This window comes from Apteryx mantelli, chromosome 1, assembly GCF_036417845.1.
Source record: "Apteryx mantelli isolate bAptMan1 chromosome 1, bAptMan1.hap1, whole genome shotgun sequence".
Taxonomy (NCBI): Eukaryota; Metazoa; Chordata; class Aves; order Apterygiformes; family Apterygidae; genus Apteryx; species Apteryx mantelli.
This window is the reverse complement of record NC_089978.1, coordinates 186,062,792-186,088,993: the sequence shown is the minus strand read 5'-3', so window position 1 is coordinate 186,088,993 and position 26,202 is coordinate 186,062,792. Positions and strand designations below refer to the sequence as shown.

General features: G+C 35.6%; 1 long non-coding RNA gene across 3 annotated transcripts; it reads left to right on the top strand.

Moving 5' to 3' along the window:
- Positions 1-222: 222 nt before the first annotated feature.
- Positions 223-23,291, top strand: LOC106488493 (uncharacterized). Of its 3 annotated transcripts, none has more exons than XR_001293196.1 (4): positions 223-391; positions 1,398-1,539; positions 8,607-8,768; positions 22,960-23,291. It is a non-coding gene; the product is annotated as an uncharacterized lncRNA (long non-coding RNA). The 3 variants fall into 3 exon arrangements; XR_001293195.1 differs by having other exon boundaries at positions 22,909-23,291; XR_001293194.1 differs by lacking the exons at positions 8,607-8,768; positions 22,960-23,291 and adding an exon at positions 2,556-2,663.
- The last annotated feature ends 2,911 nt before the right edge of the window (positions 23,292-26,202 follow it).

Sequence of the window (26,202 nt, the reverse complement as noted above, 5' to 3'; positions counted from 1 at the left end):
AAAAAAGCTATGAAGTTGAAGTCAGCTGCTGTCTGGTTCTAATATTGGGCCATGGCAACTTCTAGGAGTAATTCAAATGCCGCATTCATGTTGTTGCAATAAATGACTGCAAATCATTTCTTCACAGGTCTTTAAAGTAAATTGTGTATGAATCCAGCTGCTTTCGAATGAGGACAAAATGAATGTATTTAATCAAAAACTATCACTGCTGTTCACAGAGAATTGAAGGGTAGAAGAACACGTAATTGCTAATCAAATATGAAAAAAGAGTTGTGACTTTGACTATGGAAAAGGTTGAACCAACCACCCATTGAGTACCATAATATGCTAGGCAGACACAACAGTACAGTTTTGAAGATCAGCAACACGGTTTGTAGCTGCAACCTGACAGGTAGGTGTCAATCAAACTTCAGTTTCACTTCCAGACAATTCTGTCTATAACAATTTAACTTTGTCTGCAGAATTATCATTAAGTTGAGAGATTGCTTCAAAAATGTAGGTTAACCTCCAGTCTCAAAAGAGAAATGAAAACAGTTTACTGCAATTTCATTTTGTTCTATTTTTATCAGGTCACTTCTTATTTCTCGAATTTCAGTACACAATTATTAAACTGATGATAACCTTTAGCACCTTAATGTTTTTCTTGTTAGTGGTAGATTTCTTGAAGAGGGCTCCACTACTACAAGAAAAGCATTTTGTGTTTATACACAACAAATTTTCCATTTAAATTGATTAACTATTCCATCAAGTTAGTTTTCTAGTGGAATTTAAATGTTAGCACACTGGGAGCTTATTCTTTTCACAGTTTATTCCATTAGCTCATTCAGCTTTAAAAATATTTGACTAGATTTCGATGTATGTTTTAAGAGATAAAAATCAATCTTTTTAACAGTGTTTCATAAACATACAAATAGCTGGTTAAATGAACACTTGTTAAAGTTATAAAAATAGGAATGAAGAGATACAAACAAGCACTTAAAACTGCAGTGGTTTCAATTTCTATTTGAAATGGATTCTTCAGTAATTAGTTTTCATATTTTAGGCTCTAACACTGAAGTCACTCATCCAGGTATAGATGCTGCCTAAATCCTAAAGTAAGAAAAAACATTTAATCAGGAGCAAGCCTATTCCATCGTACTAAATGTTTATAGTTCTAGCTAAATGTCAAAATCCATTATTGCACATATCTTAATTTGAATTCTGAGAATATATCTTCCATTTTATACTGTTACACCTCTGTTGAAACCATAGAAAATAATGACGTAAAAAAATTATGCCAGCTTTCTGAGGCACAGTAACCCACTGTGATCCAAATAGATTTCCAGTTGAACTTGTCAGCTGACACAGTCACAGGTTAACACGATGATCACCTTTGAAGCTATATGTTTTTTCTGCAGGATCCTCACTTTATTGAGGTATTTTAATTCATTCTTCGAAAACTTACTCTTACCACCATCATCAAAACTCGGGTATCTTAACATTACAATTGAAGTGGATGACAATTGACAATAGCAGAGTGACAAGATAACAGTAACACCTGTAAGTACCCAAACATGAGTATTCTAGGCTCCTCTTATCTCTTATATTTTCAATTCTATTAAAGTACTCTGTTTTCAAAGATGGGCATAATAGGAAAATGGGAAGTGATAAACAGGCAGAGCTAAAAATGTAAACCAGGGTTTATCTTCATTCCAGCTTGAGGTGGGTTCAACAACTCCTTTGAGTTGTAACTCTCAACGAGTGGAGAGTTATAGCAACCGTATTCTCTGTGAACATGGTCTTCAGTATGTCAAACATCATTATTTATGTTACCATAATACACATATTTTAGCCATGGAGTAGTAACCTACTGTTTTAGGCAGAGAGCAAACACAAAACAGAAAGGGAGATCCCATAGGCAAAGGGACAAGAAGCATTTTAAAACCCTTGAACATCATCTTATATGTAACATCAGGGCCTAGAAACAACAGTTTGGTGGCTGGCTTTTTTGCAAGTACCATGGCAACAGAAACTGCATTTATATGTGTGTATGCACAGCTCCTTCCAAGTTTCACTCTACCCAAAATTGTATTTTCCATCAACAAAACCAATTGGCAAAATAATTCAGACAGAAGCCTCCTAGCATTAGTTAACGCATGCTGTTTATTCTTGTGTTACTATCTTGTTTCCGTGGAGATAGGAAACTTCTGTGTCTTTTCACTGTGTCTGCAACCTTTAGACAACTCAGCTATCCTATACTGTATTTTTTTCCCCTGTGAGTTGCAATGTTCCACCAGATCAGCAATGGAGCTTGCAACTCAGACTGTCATTTCTTCAAGTTCCTTAGAATTTCTGGAGAAAATACTCAATGTTTTGTAAGTACTTAAATAGAAACTGTTAGAGGTTCTACTTCTAGGGTCCTGTCTCTTCTCTGCATAATCATACCCAATTAAATTGCCCTGTTTATAAGACTGAAGTGCTAAATGTGGTACTGCTTCCAACTTTTCACAAATGTTTTGTAAAAGTCTCCTTGGTGGAGAAGTGAAACTGGTTAAGGAGTGGTCTTTCTTTTCCAGGCCAACTATCCCAGGAAAGTGAAATGTATGATTCACAAACAAAAGGGAAGGAGCAGACAAGAGCAGGTCAGGACCAGGATGAAGTCCATCTGCTATTCACATGGGACATATTCACATTGCTCAGAGCTCTGAGCTGCCGTTCTGTGCATTGGTACATTCAAAGGCATTACCTGTAGAAGTTACATTTGCTTTGCCAAACAGAAATCATAGGCATGTAGCAAAACTGTGGATAATACATGAAAATGTTCAAATACTTGTGAAATACTTCTGGGGTCCCGTTACAAAGCAACTTCAATTTGCTAGTCACAGCTCTCGTTAATTTCTCTGGTAAAAGACGGCAGATAGTAGTTAAGCACATTTTTGACTAGCCTTTTTCACTGATTAATAAAGGGTCATTTAAATTTTTCTTTTGCACATCCAGGGGCAAGTCCACTATTGCCAAATTTTATCAAGGTATTAACATCTCATCTAAATCTTTACAGAAAATGGGATTTGGAGGGTCAGGTTTCTGCAGCACTACAGTAGGCATTAGTGATTTGTAAAGCTGTAGATAAAAAAAAATGTAAGAACCTACAGCTTCTTAAGACTCAATAACCTAAAATCCTTCTCACTTACCCACTGAGTGCAGCACTCCCCCACAGTGCTGAGGCTACCAACTCTAAAGGCGCAGTCCCAGTGTAAGCTGATCTAGCAGGTAGCTGCTACAGGAAAGGTGGTCTCATGGGGCTGTTCCTGCCCCACCTCTGATGCTTACCAGCATGGCACTTCTCAAATGGCAAAGACATCTGAACTGGCAGCAGATTAACCCTACAAAAGCAAGAACAAAAGGGGAGAAGGAACACATGACCAAGGGAAGGAGAGGTAGCTGCTGGCTTGTTTTTTTCATGAAACCACAGCCTGAGCAAGCAGCAAATTTTAAGATTCAGGGTCAAAAGGATGAGAACCTGAATTTTGTATTAAATCATTTAAACATAAGCACACTAGGAATTAAAATCTAGATTATGACCCAGAGTTGCAACACAGTATAATATGTATATCTATATCCACCTTCCTCCTTCAAGAGTTCATTAGAAAGTGTGCACCTAACTTAAGTATAATAGCACCAGGTAAGAGTGGTAATCTTTTCCCCTTCTATTCCTGCTTTATAAGACATTGTTTGAAAGTGGTTTGTAGTAGAACACAAATGTGTACGTAAGCAACAGAAGATCTGGTTGAAATTACAGATTCACAGCAAGGACTTAAAAAGAATTTTGAAATGAATCCTGTGCACGAGGACACCACATTCCTTACATTATTTAGGTAAAATGTCAGGAGGCTTGTAATACAATCTGGTGCTACTCAACTGAGGATAGCCTGTGACTTTTGCAGATTGTGAAAGGGGAACATGAGCAAAGCTGGCATTAAGACAAAGAAAATGAAAAGTCCACTGCTGGGGAAAAATATAGGAAAAAATGTGAGGAGGCAGGGAGACAGAGGAGACAGATTAGGATTGTATGGAAGACTTTTTTGTCTTTTGTTCTTAGTCCTATGAACATAAAGGTGAAATTATCAAACAAATCCCTTAGAATAAACAAATAAATCCATAGATTCATGCTCCTAAAGATGCTGAGGTGGAAGGTACCTAGTAAACAAGCAGGGAAAGGGCTAAAAAGTCAGGATCATGTCCTGAGAGAGCAGCAGAAAGAGAACAGGCGCAAGTTAGAGAGAGATTTTAGGGCCACATGCTTGTCTGAAAGGGTCTGGGGAGGCAGCAGGTTTGCTGCAAGGGAGGTCAGTAGGGATTGCAAGTTTCTCATGAAGAAGAGAGCCCGAAGGTATTTTGCAGCAAAGCAAGGGAGCTTGCACTGAGCACCCGTTAGGAGTGAAGTGAGGTTCAGGGCAGCTGTTGACAACTGAGAACTTAAATTTGCAAGTTGGTCCCACGGAGATACCGACTGATGAGGAGAGAAATTGATTCCAAAGTCTTTTAAAGGAACTAGCAGACAAAGCTGCAGCAGAGAGGACCATGCTAGGACTCCAGGAGAAGCAACTGTTTTATACTGAACAGCTGAATGTGTTAACAAGGGAATTCAAGTAAAGTAGCTAGAAACAGCATGAGAACATCACGTTCTGCCTTCCTGCCCAATGCTTTCCAAATTCTATTCAGAACTGGACAAAACAAGAGAGAATATAAATTTTTAATAACTGTTGCATGTACAAATTTCCATTTTTTTCTTGTTGCTTCTGATTGTTTTATGCCAACAACTAACCTCAGTTCACTTTACAGAAAATGAATACCCTGATCAATGTTTTAAGAACTAAGGAGGATGCACAATAATAAACTGCTGTGATCCTTGTTAGGAAAAAACAATATATGTATTTTCTGATAGACATGAAACTCATAACTGAACAGTTTCATATCTTGAAGACAGAAAAATGATTAACTGGATAAAGTAGAAAAATAACAGGAAAACTATACAGTACTTCTGAAATTAATGGGCAATGAAAAACTGAAAAGTATGGAGATTCCCATAGTATGTCAGCAAGTGGCCATACAGTTGCATGTTTTGACAAATAAAAAAAGACTGCTTATTTTGACTGACAGTGGGTTCATTATTCAACATATTAAGGAACTCAACCACTTTAAAGCAAAGAACAAGCTGCTGCACAATGAAAGCTGCCAAATAAAATGAAACTAGAAACATATATACATACAGGGAAGATAAACAAAATATTTTTCTTGCCAACTTGAGTGCAAAAAAAAAAAACCCTCTTCTGTGTTTTCTGAGCTTAATTTTATTTCATCTGATCCCTTGGCCTCAGGTCACTTAAAGGGCTCATTTGGGTGAAGCTTTGAAACATACGGGAATTAAAGAATTCTGCAGAAACTCTCAAGAATAAACATAAACCTGAAAAGCCAGCGTTTTCTAAAGTTCCTGTTTTGGGTATACAAGCCTTGTAAACCACACCAGATATTAACTTCCAGGCACAGAGAGCAAATCATCTAACCTGAAAATGAAGTTAATATGAATTCTTTTAGAATTCCCAAAAGACAAGGAGTTTGTAAATACAGAAGGATGGAGATTAGGTCACATAAAAGAAAAGAATAAGAAATTAATTGTGTCAGCGTAAGAAATTAATGGTCTAAACTCCCAGTTTTAGATTCTTTTATGGACTAGGAATCTAACGATTATTTTCCAAAATCATCTCTGTTTTAAAAGTGAACATACAGACTTTTGGAAAAATGGCAACAACAAGGAATATTTTCATAGTATTACCCTGATTAAAAAGTAGTACTGTCCCTCAAGCCAAGAAAATTATATTGGAATGAAATATTACTAGAAGAACAATGGCAATTTTTTTCAGAATGTTCACTTTTTTCCATAATTTCATGTAAAACACAATTTGTTTAATCAAAAGGATACTATGCTATATGATACCCCAAAACCTAATTTCAATAGTCATTTTTCCATTCTCATAAATAAAATAATAATAAATTTACCAAAGCAGGAATAAACAATATTCAACAATATTTTTAGTTGCTTCTAAGTATGTCTTCCCAATAAAATTATTTTTTTACATCTCTATAAATGCACCAGTTATGCAAAATGCAAACAAAGAAGGAATATGAAACTTAGTAAACCAACCAGTCCTATAATAAAAATATTGCTATGTTTTCTAGACACATGACACATAACTGTCTTCTATCACTATTCTTGGAAAATCTGTCCATTTGAAGAACAAAGACAGCAAGTTATTTACAAGCAAATATAGAAGAAAATTAGGATATCTGAGCCTTCCTCCATTACCAGATTTTATCCCTGAAGCAGGAGCAGGATGCCAGAGAAATGTCCTATTAAGAAAATGTATATATTTATAAAAATTAAATAAACCTTCAGTTTCACCACCTAAACTATAAAACAGGCAGTGGAATTTAAAATATTGCATTTTATCTCCTCCACATTTCCAAATGTAACAATACCTGTGAAAGTCCAGAATTTACTCAGACTTAGGTTGCGTAGTTTTCAGAAATATATTTTGCAGTCATCCAGCCCTAAGGTTCCTTACCTTCTATTAGGATGTCTCTAGTACTGGATCCAAGAAGATTATCTTGCACAAGGATATCTTCATGATAGAGCTATTATGGTTGCTTTTGCTCTTTTTCAGCCACAATTTAAATTATGTTTCATGTAATAAACAACAAAGGCAGGTTGTAATTACAGGTCTACCAAAACATTTGTTTTATGGTTAAGCTTTGCTCTTGAATTGCTGTGCGAGGTAAATTATCCCCACCATCATTTCAGATGAGAGAGGGAAGCCTTGTCCTACCTTGCATCCATGTGTGTATGGGAGAAGAAAAAGTAGATGGGGAATGGAGAACAGGGGAACTTGCTCATGGCCTCAGAGGAGGTGGGTGACAATACCAGGACTGAAACCTATTGCTCCTGCTACCTCCTGCCTTGATCCTGAATCACAGGCTCCAGCAGAGAACCTAGAAGCTAGAAAATAATTTTTCAACATGACAATCAAATCCTGATGGACTTCAAGAATATTCAGTTCAGAGTCAGATTCAGTTTGTAAATGATCTGGAATCTCTTATTTCAACTACTTTATTCAATTTCATTTTTTATGTGGTGCTTTCTTTGTTATCAGCAAGTATGTTTTGAAAATTGTACTGCTTCCTTCTATGTAGAGGTTCCTAAGGTAAATACTCGTTCAAACAATAAACTCCCATTCTGATCTTGCAGCCCTTTCTTACCCTATATTTAAATAAATTCCCTATTGATATCAGGAGTAGGATTTATACCTCTATAGCTATTTAAAGTGGAAGAATTATGAAGGCCATAAACAAAATTATTGATACCTAAGATAATTACATTCACTCTGATTAATAAGTTTTAATTTGGAGGGAGGACAATAATATCTTAAAGTTTTAGTGCAGGCTAGCATAGTCAAAATGAAATTTATCAAATTTTAACTAAGTGAAATGATTAGTAAAATTTCCAGCTAAATACATCTATTAGTTATAAGCAGAGAGGATTACTCACATCACAGCAGTAACTACAATAGTCTTTCCCTAATGATATATAGACCTAAACAAGCTAGAGCTTTGTGAGACTGATTGTGGAAATGGACTGTGTTAGATTCTGAGCTTTTTTTAGATTTGTCAGCTGCGTGGCCAAATATGACTGAGTCTGGAATGCCTGTATTAAGAGTGGAAGCACCACAACCCTTCAGTTTTGTGCAACAAACATTTTAGTAACAGAAAACAAAAGTTTCTTCAAGTGATGAAGCCCTTATTAACACTCAGGGTAGCTTCCGTAACCAAAAACAAAAGTCCAGAGGCTAATTGTCAGTCCTTAGCACAGGAAGTGAGAGTTGCATCCAGGAAAGCAAGAGCCAACAGAAAAAAAGATAAAGGGATTCTACCCTAACCTCAAAGCCATAGCCTCTATTCAAAGTGTTCCCATAGGAGTAAAGATCTTTTCTCATGGATGGCTGATCCATTAGCTTTCTCTGAAAAGGAAGAGAGAGGTAGATGCTGCCACCACATTCCTGTTTTAGGAGCCTGACCTTCCCCATTATAAACCTTTCTTCAAGAAGACTAAATCCTTACTATATGCAAACATCTGTCATTTCCCATTGGTTTCTTACAATGGAAAAAACTGCGTAGAATAGCTGGTCTTGAAATAGTAACTATGTTTCCTAGTCATCCAGTGAATGGCTCGGTTGGACTTGTGATTTTCAGAGGCACCTATCTCTTTCAACTGACTACCGAAACCACAGATACTTGAATTATGAGGGACAAGAGCATCTCTCCTTCCCTCTGAGAGCTAGGTGATTAAAATACAGGCAGAATAATACCTACATGAGGAACATGAGTTCCCAAACATTTTCTTTTTTTAATTGTTCTGAAGTTAGAGAGTCTGCAGACTTCAAAACACTACAGGGTTGCCTTTGGAGTGTGAGTAAATAAGTTGCCCCTTGAGCTGTTTAAGAATTACTAGAAAACTCTTCCTAAAATACTGAAGAATGAGCACAGAGCTTTGTCCTGAAACATTTCTCACACAGGCAACCCCAATTGAAAGCAATGAGATCATTCACCTGAGCAAGCACGAAGATCAACTAATGCTGAATTGGATAGAAGAGCAAAGAAAATGTTGTGTTTTAGACAGATGTTCGCTTCACTATGTTTTCACTAGCAGGGAAACATTGTTCTCCTTGACCTAAGAGGTATGTGAAAATAAATCAATGTGTTTCATCAAATGCTCTTTATTTGACAATAAGCTTTTTGTTTGCATGCTTTTCTGTTAGGCTTGCAAAGCTCACTCCAGTGTTTTGGTCCATATGCAGCTTTTGTCAATTTAAACTGTTCTTAACATCTATTCCCCTTCCCAGGGTTTGATGTTGAAATGGAATTTACAGAGAAAGCTGAAAAAGAGCAAGCCATTTTGGCTGCTTATTGATAGCTGTAATGAGAAGACTACTGTCAGAAGCTGGGCTTCTTGTGATCCTTAATATGTAATGCATGTTCTAAAGGATGACTCAGCATAAATAATGCATATTTTAATAGACAAAAAGTAGTCCCACTTGATTTTGATATGGGGAGTTTTGAGAATATTGCAGGATAGATTTCCTTAAAGCAGACTTGGTAGCAGTAGTTAGGCAGTTTTATTTTTTGATTTTGCTAAAGTTCTTTCTCCTTTGGGGAAAAAACATGCACAGACAAAGACTTATTACAGCAGACATTATCATTTCCAAATCTAATAGAAACCATTTGCTCAGACGCAGAATTCAGAGTAAAAATGTTTCATTCTTGAAAGCACTGACATTCTGTTGATAGGGATTTCAATAAACAAACAAACATTGCTTTTTGATAACCCTCCTTCTATACAGTAGTATTTCACTGCAGAGGCAGAGTTCTTTACAAGATCACTGCTGTGAATGAAAAAAAGATGACAATCAGATTAAAGGCTTTGAAGGAAACTTGGGTTTAATGTCAGGATAAAAGCTGTTGAGTTTTTTTATTTTATTTACACTTCCAGGTCCTCATTCAGTGTATTCATATTAATCTGGACATATGATAAGACATGCTGAAGAAGTAAAATCATCCCTTTCAGACCTTAACATAACCCTAGATTATATGGATCCTTGAATCTTAGTATCAAAGAATGCCATACAAATAATTCTACTGAAATCTCTTTTTTTTTCTTTTTTGTCTGTGAAGTAGTGCTTTGGGGAAATTTTGTATCCCATATAGAACAAATATGTCCAAGGTTTCAGCTGTTTAAAAAGCCCTAAAACCTTAACACCGTACCCTACCAAGTCTCCATCCTATTGCTTTAATTTGTAAATGCCTTCAGACATGTAGGGACTCATCCAAATTGTCCACAAGAAGCATCAGTTCTAAATGGATCACATTATGATCAAATACATATTGAATTTTTACCAGAAAATTCTTGGAAGTTTGATATACCTACCTTTTCCACAAAATTTTCCATATAATCTTTATCTTCTAGCCTAATTCTATTTATTCGCAAGCAATGTCGTACCATCCTTTATGGTATGAGCAAAAATGGACCAGTATACCTTGCAGGTAATTCTCAGAGCACAACAGGCATTGTCACTTTTTCTCCCAAGGAGACAGCAGCTAATGGGCTGCTGGAAGAGTTTGCTACCAGGACTTCTCAATTTCTATTTCAAGCATTGCTTAGAAGCTCTTTTATAATGTATAGTACCAAAGATCCCAACAGGATCAAGACCTCACAGTTATAGTTAAATACGGATAAGCCACTGCTACAGTATAGGACTGTAAAAAAAACTCAACAGATAGATAAATATAAAAAACAACTGGATGAGTGAAAAATAAAAGTAAATACATACCGTGACAAATAGCTTGCAGTCACTGATAACTTGTTTCTATTGCTACTATAAGAATATTTAGAAACATGTATATATGGTACATACATACATGACAGTTGTAGTAGTGAGAAAATACTCTTTTTGGCCCAGTTATGTAAAAAGATAAAAATGATAATTGAAATATCTGTTTTCATAAATACTCCTGCTATATTTGTTACTTTATGTTTTACATGTTCCAGAAGCAATAAACACAAACTTGTCAATGCTTAACAAAATGCTGCTATATACACTCAAGTGGAGGGATAAAACTGGAGCTAGTGCTGTGTATTAATCATATTATGTCAACCATTGGTAACATATGGTATTATAATAATATCAAATATGTTTATGAAAGATGTGAACAGATGCTAATGATTGGGTTCCAAATGTTGACAGGCCTTAACAAAATGTTCCCTTTTTACCAAACTGTGTCCCACAGACAAGACAAATAAAAAGACTATAAACTAGGTCGAAGAAAGTTTTCAAGTAACTTAAATTTCTTCACAAAACTTTTCTGAATGTTGTTGCTTCAAAGTTAATTTGATATAGATAGTAGTCAGGGTTCCAACATATGCATGAAATACCAAAGATCTTTCCAAAGAGCACTATCCTTTCCTATTCATAAAGTGTAGGTAGTATACATTTACTAATATTGCTGTTATCACTAATATTAATTATTATTCACATTGTACTGGAATCTAGAGGCCCTGCCAAAGGTGACAACCACAGTAGACCTATCATATGTTCACTTAAATAAAAGTTAATCTGTCTCCAGAGAGTTTAAAATCTTAGAAAAAAGCATAAGAGAGGAATATAATGAACAGGGCACACAAGGAAATAATGCAACATGAAAAAAAACAGCCATTCTGAACCAGCTTTATGAAAAATGGTAAACAGTTCCTTTTATAATTAAACTTCTTTATCTTTAACGGTGTAGATGCTTAAAATATCTGTTAAGCCAAAACAGACATAGTTTCCGGAAAAAGTGGAGATATTTACTGCAGAAGAGCATATGGACAATTATTAAACAGCAGGCTCTTTATAGAACGAGTGTGCCCTCATTTCTTTTGTTTAATCTAGAACAGTGAGCAACAGATATTTATGGCTCAGTTACAAATAATTTTTGGTAGTAAGTAACAAAACATGTAATTCTTCCTCTTAAGAAGAAGTGTATCTCTACACTATTTCAGGCTGTTAGGAATTTTAATTGTAAACCATTTAGATACCATGCTGATAGGTTTAATAACAAAGACAACGGAATGGCCTATCTTCAATTCTTTAAAGTATGGCTTTAAGGAAATTGCTGCTGACTTTAAATCATTTCCATGATTTCATTTTGGAGCCATTGTGCTGCCTGTGGGTCATTACCTCTTAGAAGTTCTACACGAGTCTCCTTCACTCAAGGTTGTGGCTCACGTTAGGAAAAAAAATTGAGTCCTTCTTGTAATTAACAGGAAATTTGAATTCATAATTTACATAGGTCAAAATAAAAATATAAAAATAAAAATAAAAATTTTCTAAGAATGTTGCTCTTTTCAAGGGGCATTTTCCACTGTTTCACAAAGGATTTTAAAGAATAGTTAACAGCAACTGCTTCCCTCAATGAAAGCCTCTCCAATATGGCATTCAAATATATCTTCTGCTCAATATTGACACTAAGTTACTGTAAGGCTTTGTAAGGTAGTAATGTAGACTTGAAGGGTTTCTCAGGTATAATGGCACCAAGCTGTGGAAATCTATTTTGTATGACTTGGAGGACATAAGTCATTATTTCCATTAGTGTCTAGTCATGTTTGAAGTATGGAGAAAATCTGCAGCTCAGTTCAAATATAGCCTGAAGTAAAACAGAGAGAAAATACCATACAAGTACTGGCAGGACCTCTGGCTGAGGAAGTTCATTTGCCATCGATTCATGATGTACTTTTTCTGTTATATCACTCTGGCTACAACGTTGTGACATTTCCTTTTAAATCTGGATAGTAGTTGCCTACAAATTGTTCATCTCAAAATTAGACTCTTACAAAATATTCAATACAGAGCATCTTAAAACCATCCATTTACCTCTTAATTACTCAGCTACCGATGAAATCACATCACCAGGAATATGTGAAACTATATTCCAAAACAGCAAATGCAGACAGTGCTCACCAACGCAAATGTCTGGCCTGCTGTACAATATGGACCACTTCTCCCCGTGGTTTACAGCTATGATTGACTGACAGCATGCTTGTATGGGACTGCTTTCATTATAATAAGAAAACCTTCATCTAATATACCACTCTCTCTGAAAGTATCTCCACTGCAAGTTAACCTAAATTTTTCCTAGGATTTTCCTAGCTGTCCACAACCACAAGATCTGACTCAAATTTCATGGTGCTTTATACTACAATTGCAAATGTAGCTTTCAAACTTAATTTTAACTTCAGTAATCTGGCTAAAATCTGTAAGAGATCTGACAGTCTGGAACCTGCTTCTGTTATCTTGATGCAAAACACATTTCTAAACATCAAAACAATAGACTCTCTGTCAAGAAAGCAAGAAGCACAGATTTTAATTTATTTCCACTTACTCCATGTGTAACAATATTACATAAAAATAGGTGCCACACCAAAGGTTCATCTCTTCCAGTAACTTTTCTCATAGCTCTTGGCTACTGCTGCCATCTTAGTAATGTCAAACAGTCACTTCATCTGGCACCAGCACTTCCCCTGCTTTGGGGACCAAGCAGAGTCCAGTATCAATGATTAGATCTTAGTTGTGCCCTTTATTGTCTCTGAAGACCTAGCAGTATTGCATACAACAACAGTGAAGAGTAGCACAATGCATACAGCAACACTTTAATTCTGCCAAGAAGAGCCTGGGAAAGGTTCCTTGAGACTCCAGCCAAAGTGTTAAATTTTAAATTTGAGATTGGTTTTATCCAAATCTGGTGAACTAAAAATAAAGCTAGCTGTAACATTCTGTAACATGGAAGATTTCAAATACTTTGCTAAGTGCAAAATGCTTTATGACAAAATGCATTCTTAAACTGAGAGAGAATTTCAGTACCACAAATTCATGCGAGAGCATTCAACTATCACTGAAATACACTCATTTCTTCTTAATTTGGAAAAACATCCTTGTTTTATGATTGCAAAACAAGAAGAGGGGAAACACAGTCTATTATCAACTAGAAGTTACAAAGGAAACTGAAAAAATAGAATATAGAGTGAAAAATTAGCTTTCTAAATAGACTTTGCAATATTTGTTCCCTTTAAACTCATTCTCCTTTTAAACCGGTGTTTAAATTTTAATGCCAAGCTAAAGAACAAACCCAGAATGTATTCAGTAGTAAAAGCTTATTTATTTAACATATTGTTCATCAGAACAAACTCATAGGATGCAAAATATCATTCTGCCCTTCCCGCAAAGATTTGTTTCTTAAGAACAGAATGGATTACAGATTTATACGCAAATCAGTTCTTAATAATTACTTAAAGATTACTTCAATTACTTTAAAAAAATACTTAAACTACTTAAAAAAAATCATTTATGCCCTAAAAACATTGAAGGAATTGTGTAAGAAAAATTATTGTCTAAAACCGCCCTAGATTAAAGACAAAACACATTACCTGTTTTCCTCTCAATATCATTAAACATTGTTACCAGAAGACAGTATTGTAAAGGAGAAATTAAGTAAGAGTATAAAGAAAGATAAAAAGGAAAACTGAAGAGATGAAATTGCAGGAGGAGCAGATGATAATCAGGACTACCTTGTTTGGGATATCCGAGTGGAGCTGTGAATATGTTTAAGCAACTAGATAATTATATTCTGGGGACAGTCCCAAGTGAAATATTGTGGGTTAACATTATTTTTGGCATGAGTAACCTTCTGATTTTTGGGGGGTTCTGATGAAATACATACATTGCGTGGTACCTTAGCATATGCTATAGAAGTTCTTTTCTCTGCAGCAAAAGATTAAATCCGAGGTGTAAGCAGCTTGATATACACCCTAGAAGTATTCAGAACTAGTCCTGATTCAAGTTTGAATTTTATCCAAGAAGGAGTATGAGCCTGATTTTTTTTTTTTTTGCACACAAATTGCCTTTAGCTTTTTACGCCTCTTCCTTCACACACACAAGTACTCTCTGTCTGTCTGTCTGTCTCTCTCTCTTTTTTTTTCTCTCTCTCTCTTTCTTTTTCTACATGTGTTGCAAAACAACTTTTTCAGGCTGATGTTCTTTGTGTATTTTACCTCTGAGACTGGTGCATTAGGAGGTGTCAAATGGGCCAAGTCACAAAGCATTTCATATATTCTTAATTGGCTCAGTCTAACATATATGATCTGGAGGTTCAGCCTACCTCTTCAGGAGCCATTTTCAGAGATGATTTCTCAGACAGGCAGGCTGCATTTAAACTGATCCCTCTGGTCAACTAGAAAAAAGCAGGGGAAAAAATAAACGCTGCGGCTGGCTCTGGCAAGCTAGTTGCCTACCACACTTATTACTTTCTGTAATTCCTTTGAGAACTGTCTTATTTTATTTTCCATTTAGCTCAAGATGAGAATTTCACATTTTTACAGAGACAACTTTTTTTTCACTGATATCAAAGCTTCCTCGTGCTTATTTTTGTACCGTATTATTCCCGTAAAGCCTGTATATATGTCTTCCCCTCTGTCTCCAATAAGAAGTTATTATTGCCATTTAATGCCTTGCATGATGTAAGTGTATCCTGCTTTTGCAAGAGAAAAAAGTATTGTTTCATTGCTGTCTAAAACCTATTCTATGCTATAGAAGTTCTTTTCTCCACAGCAAAAGATTTCAGTTGATTACAGGTCTCTCAGACCTTCACATGAGATACTGATCTTAAAAACCATGCACATAATACATTATCAGTCTATTATTCCCTATTCTCCCTTCCCTGCCTCCCCACCAGCAGGCAGGAAATTGTCCTAATATTAGGAATTAGCACTTCACAACAAATAATGGTCTCCTGCTTTCACAGGAGAAATTCTCCTTATTAGTTCAATTCAATTCTATCATCAGACTAAGAGGTATGAAAATGAAGAGCAAAAGAGGAACAGAGGACAATAAATACACAGCAGTAAATACAAGCAACTTTGCTAGTTAGTTTCATTTGTATGCCCCTTCAGTCCTTCAGGAATGTCCAAATATATCCCATACTTCCTTGCTTTCATATAGAGAAATAGTGACTATTTTCACCTGCTTTCTCTTACATAAAAATAATTTTCAGGTTGAGCTGGTAGGAGTCAAAGGCTGACTGCAAATGTAAAAAATTGGACTTGTGCAAACACAAAGATTTTCATCTGTATGAACACAAACAATTTACAAATGTACAGCTCACAATCCAGATGAGAACCAGGCTGATGGGAACTTTCCAAAACCAAGGGTGAGCCAAATTCAGGAGGATGGCACATCTGTAGAATACCGAATGTTCAAACCTTAACAACACATCTAGCTTCTTCCTTCTCCAGGCACTTACATTTTTCTCCTTTTGACACTTTGCAATATCGATGAAACTTAAAAGCAAAAACCATCTTACAGAATAGGAAGCGCCTTATCTTCAGTTCAAATGTTCCAGCTCCACTGGGGTATGCAGGCAGTAGCAATCACACAACAACATCCTTAAGTTACGTCCTTCAAGAGTCAGGCTTTCACCCATAACCCTTTGCACTTGTAAAGCACTATTCACTGGAGAATCTCAAAGCACTGCACCAACAGTTAATCCTCACAGCCTTTGCAGGTATATAATTACCTCATTTTACAGATATGTAAACTGAAGGACATATCTTGTCTGACATCATATAATGCAACTTAAGCAGACATTGAACACTGCAGACCTGGTTTTCATAACCTCTCCCCAACCATTAGTTTCCTTTCTCCCACAGATAGTCATACAGATCCAGTTTGCTTCTTGTATTGCTAATTGTCCAGGTCTTCAAACAGCTGGTATATCCAGTTAAGGCATTACATAGGGTGGCTGGCTCCAGATGTATTGCTTTATGTTTTATAGTTGATTTGAGGCCTCTAAACAGTATTCAAAATTATAAATTCTTTTTCACAGACTTCTGATTTGCTTTGTTTTCAAAAAGAAAAAGCATGTTACTACATTATGTGTATGACTTTCTTCTATATTCCTTTTACATTTCCATTTTTTGAACAAATATCTATTTAGGTACTTTGAATGGTTTTCTTTCTAGGTATCTGTGGCATTATATAATATTATCCTCTATTATAATTATTTTTTTCTTTCTGTGTTGTTCTATTTACTGCTAATCTAGCTATTTTCATTAAACACCTTTAATTCAAAAATGCTGATATTTCAAAACAGAATCGTGCATGGAAAAGGACATTTTTGATGAGATTTACCTGGAAGAAGTTCAGGAACAATGTTTCAAAGCCAACAAAATGTCTTGTGTCTAAATTAAATGTCTGAATTACCAGACATACATTGAACAAAAGAGAAAAAATCTTTTTTCCTGATTAATTAAAAAAATCCATTTCAAAATGTAAGTTAATGATGTTTACAGCCATTGACATTTAATTTTTGGATGGTCAAATAGAAGAAGTCTTAATACAAACAAAATTATTTAGTACTTGTTGTTTTATGGTTTTAAAATTGTGAACATTTGCATTAGAACAATTAAAAAAAATCAGAAAGCTTTAGTCAGAAAATTTTGAGGTAAAGCATTTTGGCTTCTCCAATTATTTTCCTTTTTTTATTTGATACAATACTCTGAGTTCAGTATCGACACCTGAAGCGTCATCTTTCAGATATCTTGAAACTGCACCTTCAGTGTATTTTCCAGGCACAAACCATCCATTTCTAATAAGTGTGCAATATTATTCTTAAATGGTCAAAGCTTGAATGAATGTTCCATGTTGTAGAGATACTTTTCTCAATTCTGACTCTTCTACACAGATAATTCTGAAGGTTTAAAATATTTGTGGATGGTAAAGAACTTTTTGCTTCAACTTCTCTTACTGGATAGTTTAAACCAGTTTGTCATTTGTCTTCCGTGGCATCACCCGTGAGTGTATATAGCACTTCCTGAGGGAACAGGGGAGTACGCAGCTCCATGTCCTGCAAGTAGACTGTGGCTCTAGTTTTAAGACATTTCTGTCATGTGCTTTGTGTATTTTCAGTGAAAAGGTTAATTTAAACTATGTTTGCAATCTCATATGCTCCCTGTAACTCTTCCCATGGTTCAGCTTTGCAGTTTCTGGCAATTAGCAGCTTCCTGAACTGGAAGTTCAAGATGGACTATCCAATTTAAGAGTCACTGAGAGACCTGTTCTCCATGAAATTTCTCATTCCTTATGCAGTCCTTTTATAGTTTTGGCTTATGGATGACTTTGTGACAAGAAGTTCCACAATGCAAAAATATTTCCTTTTATTTATTTTAAACCAGATAGTTCAGCACTTACGTGTTTGGTTCCTTTTAGCTTTCTAGAAGCATGTCGCTACTCTTAGTGATTTCTTACCAATCACTGTTTTGTTTTTTTCTAAAATCTCTTATATGGGCTTAATTTGAAATAATTCTTGATATCCGTTCCCTGTAAAGAATGGCTCTGGTGCAGCAATCTCTTAATTTATAGACGTCAGCTTCCCATCATTTAAAATCATTAAAACTGTTTTTTAAATTAGCTTTCATGACTTTTTAACATGCAGCTCAAAATATTTCTTGATTCAGCTAAATATGATTTTGCTTTGAACTTGTCAACATTTAAACTCTTTTCAATTTTTTTTTTTATTTGGACAAGACTTCCACTTTCCAAAAGAGGAAAAACTGTTTTGCTTCTAAAGGTTTCCTTTGCTCCGCTATTAACCCCAGCCAATGCTTTTGTTTCTTGTGGGGTCCATTGATTATTTTATATCTACAGCATGTCTATAAAGTGGAATTTTTAAACAAACTTCATGCTGCCTAGAAAGGTTTTACCCTTTTAGCTCTCTCTTTAACTTGTAGTTATCTTATATTTTCCTGTAATTCATGTAAACATTTTCATGTAAATCTCCTTTTTCATATGAAATTTGCTGCCTTGGAAATCTGCTTTTCCATTCCTACAAGGACGTTGAATGGGAGATGTTACAGTCACGATTCCCCAACAGCTGTTTGAAGTGATTCTAGAAGCGGGTCCTGTGCACAACAAAAACATAAATCAAGACTCATGTCTCCTCTTGCCTGCTAACTGACCAGTGTTTTCCAAGAAGTAAGAATTCAGGGGATCTAAACTGCAGACTCTGTATCATGCAGTTTTGTTATGCAGTCAGCATAGGAATAATCAAAGCCTCTCAGTACAATTAATTTTCTGCCTTAAGCACCCTCTAAATCTCCCTTAGCACATCATGGTTACTGTCACTGTCAACCAGTAGGACAGCCTAATACTGTACTCTTATTGCTTTGGTATGGCATTTCAATCTGTTGAGATTGTGTGTTGCTTATTTTTCACTTTCTATATGACATAATTACTCTAGATGCTCCAAATATGTTATTAGAACACATCTTGCATTTGGGCTCCGTAAATATATAGAGCTGTCTGGCCAAAGTAAATGCAGTATCAACTTCTGCAGCAGAGCATTTTACCCTCGCACTGCTTCATAGCTACTGTAAACAATCTTTTTTTTGCCTGACCACTCTGAAAATGTCTCTAATCTTTTCACAGGGCCTTAAATATTTGTACTGTAAGTCTCATCAAAAAAATATTAGTAACCTTGTTTACTCCTTTTCTCTAACTCTCAATAAATCAATTGCTGGATACTATCAAAACCAAGATGAAACTGGACTTACAGAGCAACAACACACTAGATAAAGTAATAGGCTAAGATCTAGCAAAGAAATTAGAAAAAAAATTTGGAGACAGGCTTAAATTGAAACGAGGATTGAAGAACTGTCTCCTGGTTCCTGTATTGCATCTTTACCGCTGCCTATGTTGAAAAAAAAGAGCTGTAACAGTTCTGTGTGAGCAGCTGATCTTACTAATGCATCAGGCAAAGTCAAAGATATCTCCTAAATAGGATCTTTATGAAAGTGGGTTCTACTGATTTTCTGGATACAGCCAGGCATTAGGTATTGGCTGAGTAGTTGGTTACCCAAGTAGTTCTGTGCTATAGAAGAAGAGCTGTAAGAAGCAGCTAAATCAGGACTTTCTGCTCACCATTTTGGACTTAGAAGCTAAAAATCCCCTAAATCCTAAATCTACTTTTTTCCATCTAGCCCTACCACTGTGTCCAGATATTTTTTTTCCCCTTTTGCTAAAAAGTTAGTTAGCACAAATATCTTAATGCCTGTAACTGTGAAATTTAAGAAAAGTTCTAGATTAAACCTTTCAGTCTGTATAAGAGAAAGTATTTATACTCCTGGATGATTCAAAATGGGATAAATTAGTACAGCATACTATATAGAGAATAAATCTTTTCTATGCCCATGGCAGCGCTGCATTACAGAATCTGATGTTTGGTCTCCTATAGAATATGAATTTCTTTCTTCTGTTATTTCAAAGTAAACAGCAATTTAAAAAAAAATTAGTTTCCCATGTTCTACAGCAGCTCCTACAAATAAGAAAAATAATGCCAGACACTGTAATTCCAAATAGAAGACTTCAGTCAGTAATTATAAACGAAGGTACCTCAAACTATTAATTCCTCAGTGGAAATAATAATCTTGTCTTACTATGAACAAAAATGCAGAATGTTTTTAAGACATTATATAAAATACTTTCCACAAAAAAGGTCAGGTTCAACATGTGCCTTCCATATGTATGCGACATTCAAAATAATTAGTATACAAACACCATTATTTCTTTAAGTAGCTGTTTCAACTTCTGCTTTCATATTATGTAAATGTTCAGTCAATTCTCAAGAATTTATAACTGTTTGAAAAAATAGTTTCTAAAACCAAGAAAAAAATAGATACTCTGCATGAGTCCAGAAAACAGACTAATTTAGAAAATGATGCATTGTGCAGTTCTTCCTTCTATTGCAGTTTCTGGTTGAACTTTAAAATGTAACAAAAAAATATGTATTCCAAGTTTCATCTTTCTATTTGACATTAAAAAAGATTATTACCTTTTCAAATTGATTTGCTTTTAATCAGAAAAAGACCTTTCCACACAAAGATTACAATAAGACTCATATTAGTCAAGCATGCACACATTTCATGCCCAGTTCTTATTCTGCCAAGGACATAAAAAGGGAAAAAAAGACCGTTACAAGCAACCTTTGACACTCTTTCTTTTAAGATTTTTTTCAAACAGCAGAAAATAAAAAAGGAAATCAGAATTTGCTGGCATGATCTTATTGAAATGGTGACAAGTAAATATAAATAACTGATTATTTCTAATAAAGATAGTTGCAAAAAAATCAAGGTATCTGCAAAACACACTCTGAACGGATTGTTAAGTAACTACAGATTATGGCCACATCTGCTGTCTGCTTTACTGTAATGGGTCTCTAAATTCAAGCAGGTGCAACATAAGCCCTTCCTCTGCAATGAGGAACGTGACTAGCGGTGTCCAGCAATGACCATGTAGCTAGTAGAGGATAAGCCTGCCTCTCTTTTATGAGTCATAATTTTGCATGAGAATTTGCAACACTGTTGTTTGCCAAGACTTTTTTCAGACCCTAACTGCCAAATTACAAACAGCTAGCAGAGTTAGAACTTCAGTTCACATTTGCAGTTACCCCAGTTCATTTATAAGATTCTTGAATATCATAACAAACCAAATAAATTTTCTGCTTTGTGTCCAGTCTATGGTGAATAAGTTAGCCCAGATTTGAAAAACCTAGGCTATATACTAACATGACTGTGTTCAGAAATTCCCATAGCACTTTTCATGAGCTACAATAAAATACAAAGCAGGATCCCAGGCATGTTATATTAAACAAGTACATTTCTCATTTCCCCACCTAATTTTAACTGAAAATCTTTTTATATAAAATTGTGCCAAATATCACAATTCCTCTTTGTAATCATTGCTGTTTCTACCAAGTAATTGCATATCTGTAGTGGAAAAATTTATTATTCTGTGTAATAAATTACAGGACTAAGACTAATTTTGTTTTGTTAATATCATAAAAATGTTTGTGAATCCATGGAAGATTTGTGTCCATGTAGCAGTATGATCTGAACACTGTTTTCTAAAGTGTTGGAGATCTGTCAAGATGAAATTAATTATGTAAGATTTATTTGTTTAGATGCTTAAGCATTTGAAGTGGTTTAACCTTTCTTTCAGTTTCACAGTTTAAAGTGGTATTATTCAGCTTCAAGAGCCCAGTTGATTGAGTAGTGAAAAGTTAAATATCCTGAATAATGCCAATACTCTGGCTAATTAGCAAATGCTCCTTATTGGGATGGGAGATGACTGCTGTGCTTTAAGCATTACTATTAATTATAATGTTAACTGAATATTTGTAAGCACTTCAAAATTAACCTTTGTATCCTCAGGAGATTCTTCTTTGTAAGAGTCACTCAGAACCTCAGAGAGAAACTAATTAGTCAATGAATGATAAGCGCAGAAGGAACACAAATTAGTTCCTTGTTTACCGCTTCATGCCTGAACCATGTAATTTGTATTGTAATTAAAATTTGTTGTATATTGTAAAAAGAAAAGTGTATAATTCAGGGATAATAGTAGTATTTTAGACTGATGCTGAGGCACGTGTTGATGTTTTCCTTAGTGCTGTCTGTTCCCTGCTCCTAGAAGGTGAGAGGCAGCCTTCAGGCAGATCTTTGTCACATAAAGGACTTTGCTGCTTCTCTTGACACAGTCTAAGTTTTAAACCCACACATCGCAAAGCACAGAGAGAAACGTATAAGATGGAACAGCTGATTTTCAGCATGGCTGCTTCCTTCATCCAAATCCATTTGCCAAAAAAAATTGTAAAGTTAACATTCACTTGCTGTATCTTGGTGAACAGGGCATTAATTAACAATGAATGTCATCCTCTTGAAAAATACCCAAAGACATCCCATTAATCCCGTCATAAAGTCAATTAAAGTCAATTAAAAAATGTATGAAATGCTTACCATTTGTTACACAATAAGTATATTTATTATCCATTAGATTAGAGAAAAAATGTATTTTATTACAAATTTCTTATAAGGGATTATGATCTCACCACATTTAAAATAAAAATAGACTTGTACTATAAAGATTTAAGACTCCAGAAAAAAATGTCAAGTTTCTGCTAGCCAACATGACCCACGATCCTGCACAAGAAATGACCCTGCTTGAAAAGTGGGTATGTGTGGAAAAGTTTCTAGAACTACTTTGTCCAAAGCTAAATGTGGGACTGCTATCTTTGCAGAGCTTAAATGATCTCGGATAAAAAGGTATTTCATGCTTTGAGTCCTTTACTACATATCCCATCGCTTTTATACAAGAGATCTTTGCATTTCTAGCTCTACTATTTCATAATTTCCTAATATATGATGATTTATTTTAAAGACTAACAGCTTTCTAATTCTTTTAGATTAGCTGATAGTAAAACCTGAGTCTCTGAGTGACGGGAGCTTATCCACAGGTCGGACAATCCCTGTCGGGGCACAGCGAGGGCGATGCTCCGGCAGGGCATCCCGGGCCCTCGCTGTCCTGCAGGGCTGAGCGCGGCAGCAGAGCCGGGACACTGACAAACTCCGACGACAGCCCCAACGGGGGAGCGACGACCCGGCCCGGGGCCCAGCCAGGAGCCAGGACCAGGGGCTGAGCCGAACTGGAGCTGGGGCAGGGGTAGGGGATCTGGCGGGCTGGTGAGGGCCAGACCCATGGTGACCTCAGGGCCCAATACTTTCCACACTGCACATCTGTAAAAGCTCTTACTTTCTCAGCTCTTATTTCCCTGCCTGTATTTCCTGAAAAATCAACATTTTTTTAAATTAAAATATGAAGATTCAGTGTGTGGGGATCATTTTTTTAAACCTGGTCAAAATTTGAATTTTTAGAGTTGGTCAGGACTGAGTCAGTCACAACTAAAAGCAGAAATCTTAATGTTTCTTGTGAAGGGAAATTACAAAAAACAATCAAAACCTGTTATTTAGGCTCCCTTACGTTAATTGAAAAGCGATTGGCTTTTGCAGGGGACAATTTGTTTCACTCTTTCTTAGATTCTATCCCAGAGAAGTGAGATAATTTATTTTCCACCTATATGTCTTCACTGTCTATTAAGGGTTCTTAGATAATTAACAGGTTAGATGACTAAATTTTAGCTATCATTGTGTGATCACTCCTCTGCCAATTATTTAAATGTTATCAAACATTCTGACATTTTCTAAAGGAGAAAGTTGAAAAAAATTTTTTTTGGTTATGTCTTTGAAATCTACCTGACCTCATAAAATATTTGATTTCCAATGAAGTTTCATTTCTCAGTTCTGTTGAGACAGAATCAAGCACCTCTAACATTAACAAAACTTCTAGAACATAAAAATACAGTATCGAATTATTAATCTTGGAGCAGGTCCCTTCCCCTCATCCCTGCTTTCCTTGACTTGTAGTTCCTGAAGCTATACTGTTTATTCCCATCTTTCAGGCATGAACAAATATAGCCTAGAAATAGATTATAAAAACTAGAACTTAATCTCCTAGATCCAAATTAAGCACATAATAGTAATCTGATTTTCAAATTTTTTGAGTACCCAAAAGACCTGGGAATATTTTGCATCCTGTCTCAAAGCAATCATATCTTACCTCAAGTAACTCTCACACTTCAGTAATGCTAGCTTATCTATATCATTTATGTGGTAGATTTTACACAGGAATGTAAGAGTGGAAGAGATTCCTGGGACAGGGAGTCCAGGTCCCCATAGCTGAAGCTCACCTTGAAAGAACATTTAATTCAGAAGGGTTTGCTGGACATCTGCTCTCTGAGCACAACTAACCGCATACTCCAGGACATTTTCCAACCTCATGTAATAAATTCATGACAAACATAATGATCAAAAGCTACAATTATAACATGCTATGGGAAAGAACTAGGAGAGACCAAGGGCTATTAAGAAGCAATCTTATCATGGTATGTGACACTTGGGGTCAGAAATGTTCACCTTCCCTAGGGTAAATCCAACACAAATCCACTAGAGTTATTTCAGCTTGCAGCAGTGAAGTGAACAGAGTTTGGTCACAAGGCTAGAGTTCAGAAACATTGTCACAAAACAGTCTGGTTCTTTGAGAAATCAAAGTTTTAAAACGCCTGGTAGACAGAAAATTTTAACATCTTTTGCTCAGCATGGGAATAGGTATCGTGTTGATTCTATTCTGAATTTACTGGACTATATTGTTGTTCCCCCCTTCAGTACCTTCCTAAAATAACCCTCTTTACAGTAGTCTTCAATGTGCTTCCATCCAGCTGGAGAAACTTGTGCATATTCTCTTCTAGTCAAAGAAGCTTTCACAATATTTTGATTATTCTTTCTTCTTCCACATATTTGATGTTTCTAATTTAGCTAGTTAAACAGCAATGAAGCTAATTAGTTGGTAGAATCAAGTGATGTGCAATTTAAAGTAATTTGCGGTTTTATTTTAAGGATATCTTCTGATATATCTCCTGAACCTTAATTGGGCCACTGGAGAGGTTAATTAAAACTTTGTAGATTAATTAAGCATATTTTCTGTAATTTAGTAATTCTTGGTTAGTTTCATCCTATCAGTTGCACTAATGTGTCTGTAATGTTTCTTTAAAAAAAGTACTCAAAAACTTAAGCTGATATGAGAAATATGATCTTTCCTTTAAAGACTAAAGCATAAAAAGCTTGTTTCAGTTTAGATTTCAACACGGTAAGTGTTGTTGAACTTCATTTTTCCTCTTTCTCTTTTTTTTCTACATTTAGTACGTACAGACTTTCTGAACAGTTTTCAATTTCATAATGACCATAGAAACTACTTTAAGAAAGAGCTCATTGCTAGACCATCTAAGTAAGAGAAACGGATAGATGCTTCTGACCACCTTATCTGAAACATGCTTTGGGAAGCTGGAAAAAATGCTTCCTGTGTTCTCTTTGGGATGAGAGATAAGCATCCATAGAGAGATTTTCATAAATGATGAAAATTGAAACATGAAAATTTGAAACATGAAAATTGTACCCAGTGTTGAATGCAGTATTATCAGTGCAATTTATAAATGCATTAATTTTCCTATGCTTTTTTCTCTACTGGAAATACCCTGTGTAGTATTATCATACTTAGAATCACATTTATGTGTTTGTGGATACATCCTGTTAGTGGTTCAATAGCATATGTACTGACTGATAAGATGCAGTTATCCTTCCCTGCCATTCTCCACTCCTATTCATACTATAGTTAATCTTTTCTGAGGACTAGACACAACAAAAGCCTGAGGCGTCCAAGGTTTTTCAGAATACCATGCAATGAGCCAGAAATCTTAGTTAAAAGGTTAGGCTCTCTGGTTAACCCCAGGGAGAGATAAAAAAAGATCAAAATGAGATCCAAAGTGGTCAGTAAAATGAACAAGGGACAAGCATACAGGTAGGAACTGCTGAGAACAGAGTCACTTTTTAAACCTGACAGCCCTCACACAGAGTCATGGGGATGTGACTATCCAGCTGCAAAATAAAGACTTGGAATCTCCTCTTAGGGATGGTGCTTATAACTGCTTTTTAAAAAGCTAAGAAATATTCAGCCTTTCTCTTCTGAAGCACAGCTTTGTGAATGGTGTATGATGGTGCTCCCCATTCCCAGAGTAACAAAGTATTTATAACATGCAGGCAGGAATTGGAGGTCCCAGGCCCTGCTCCAGATGAATGGACTCAGGCAC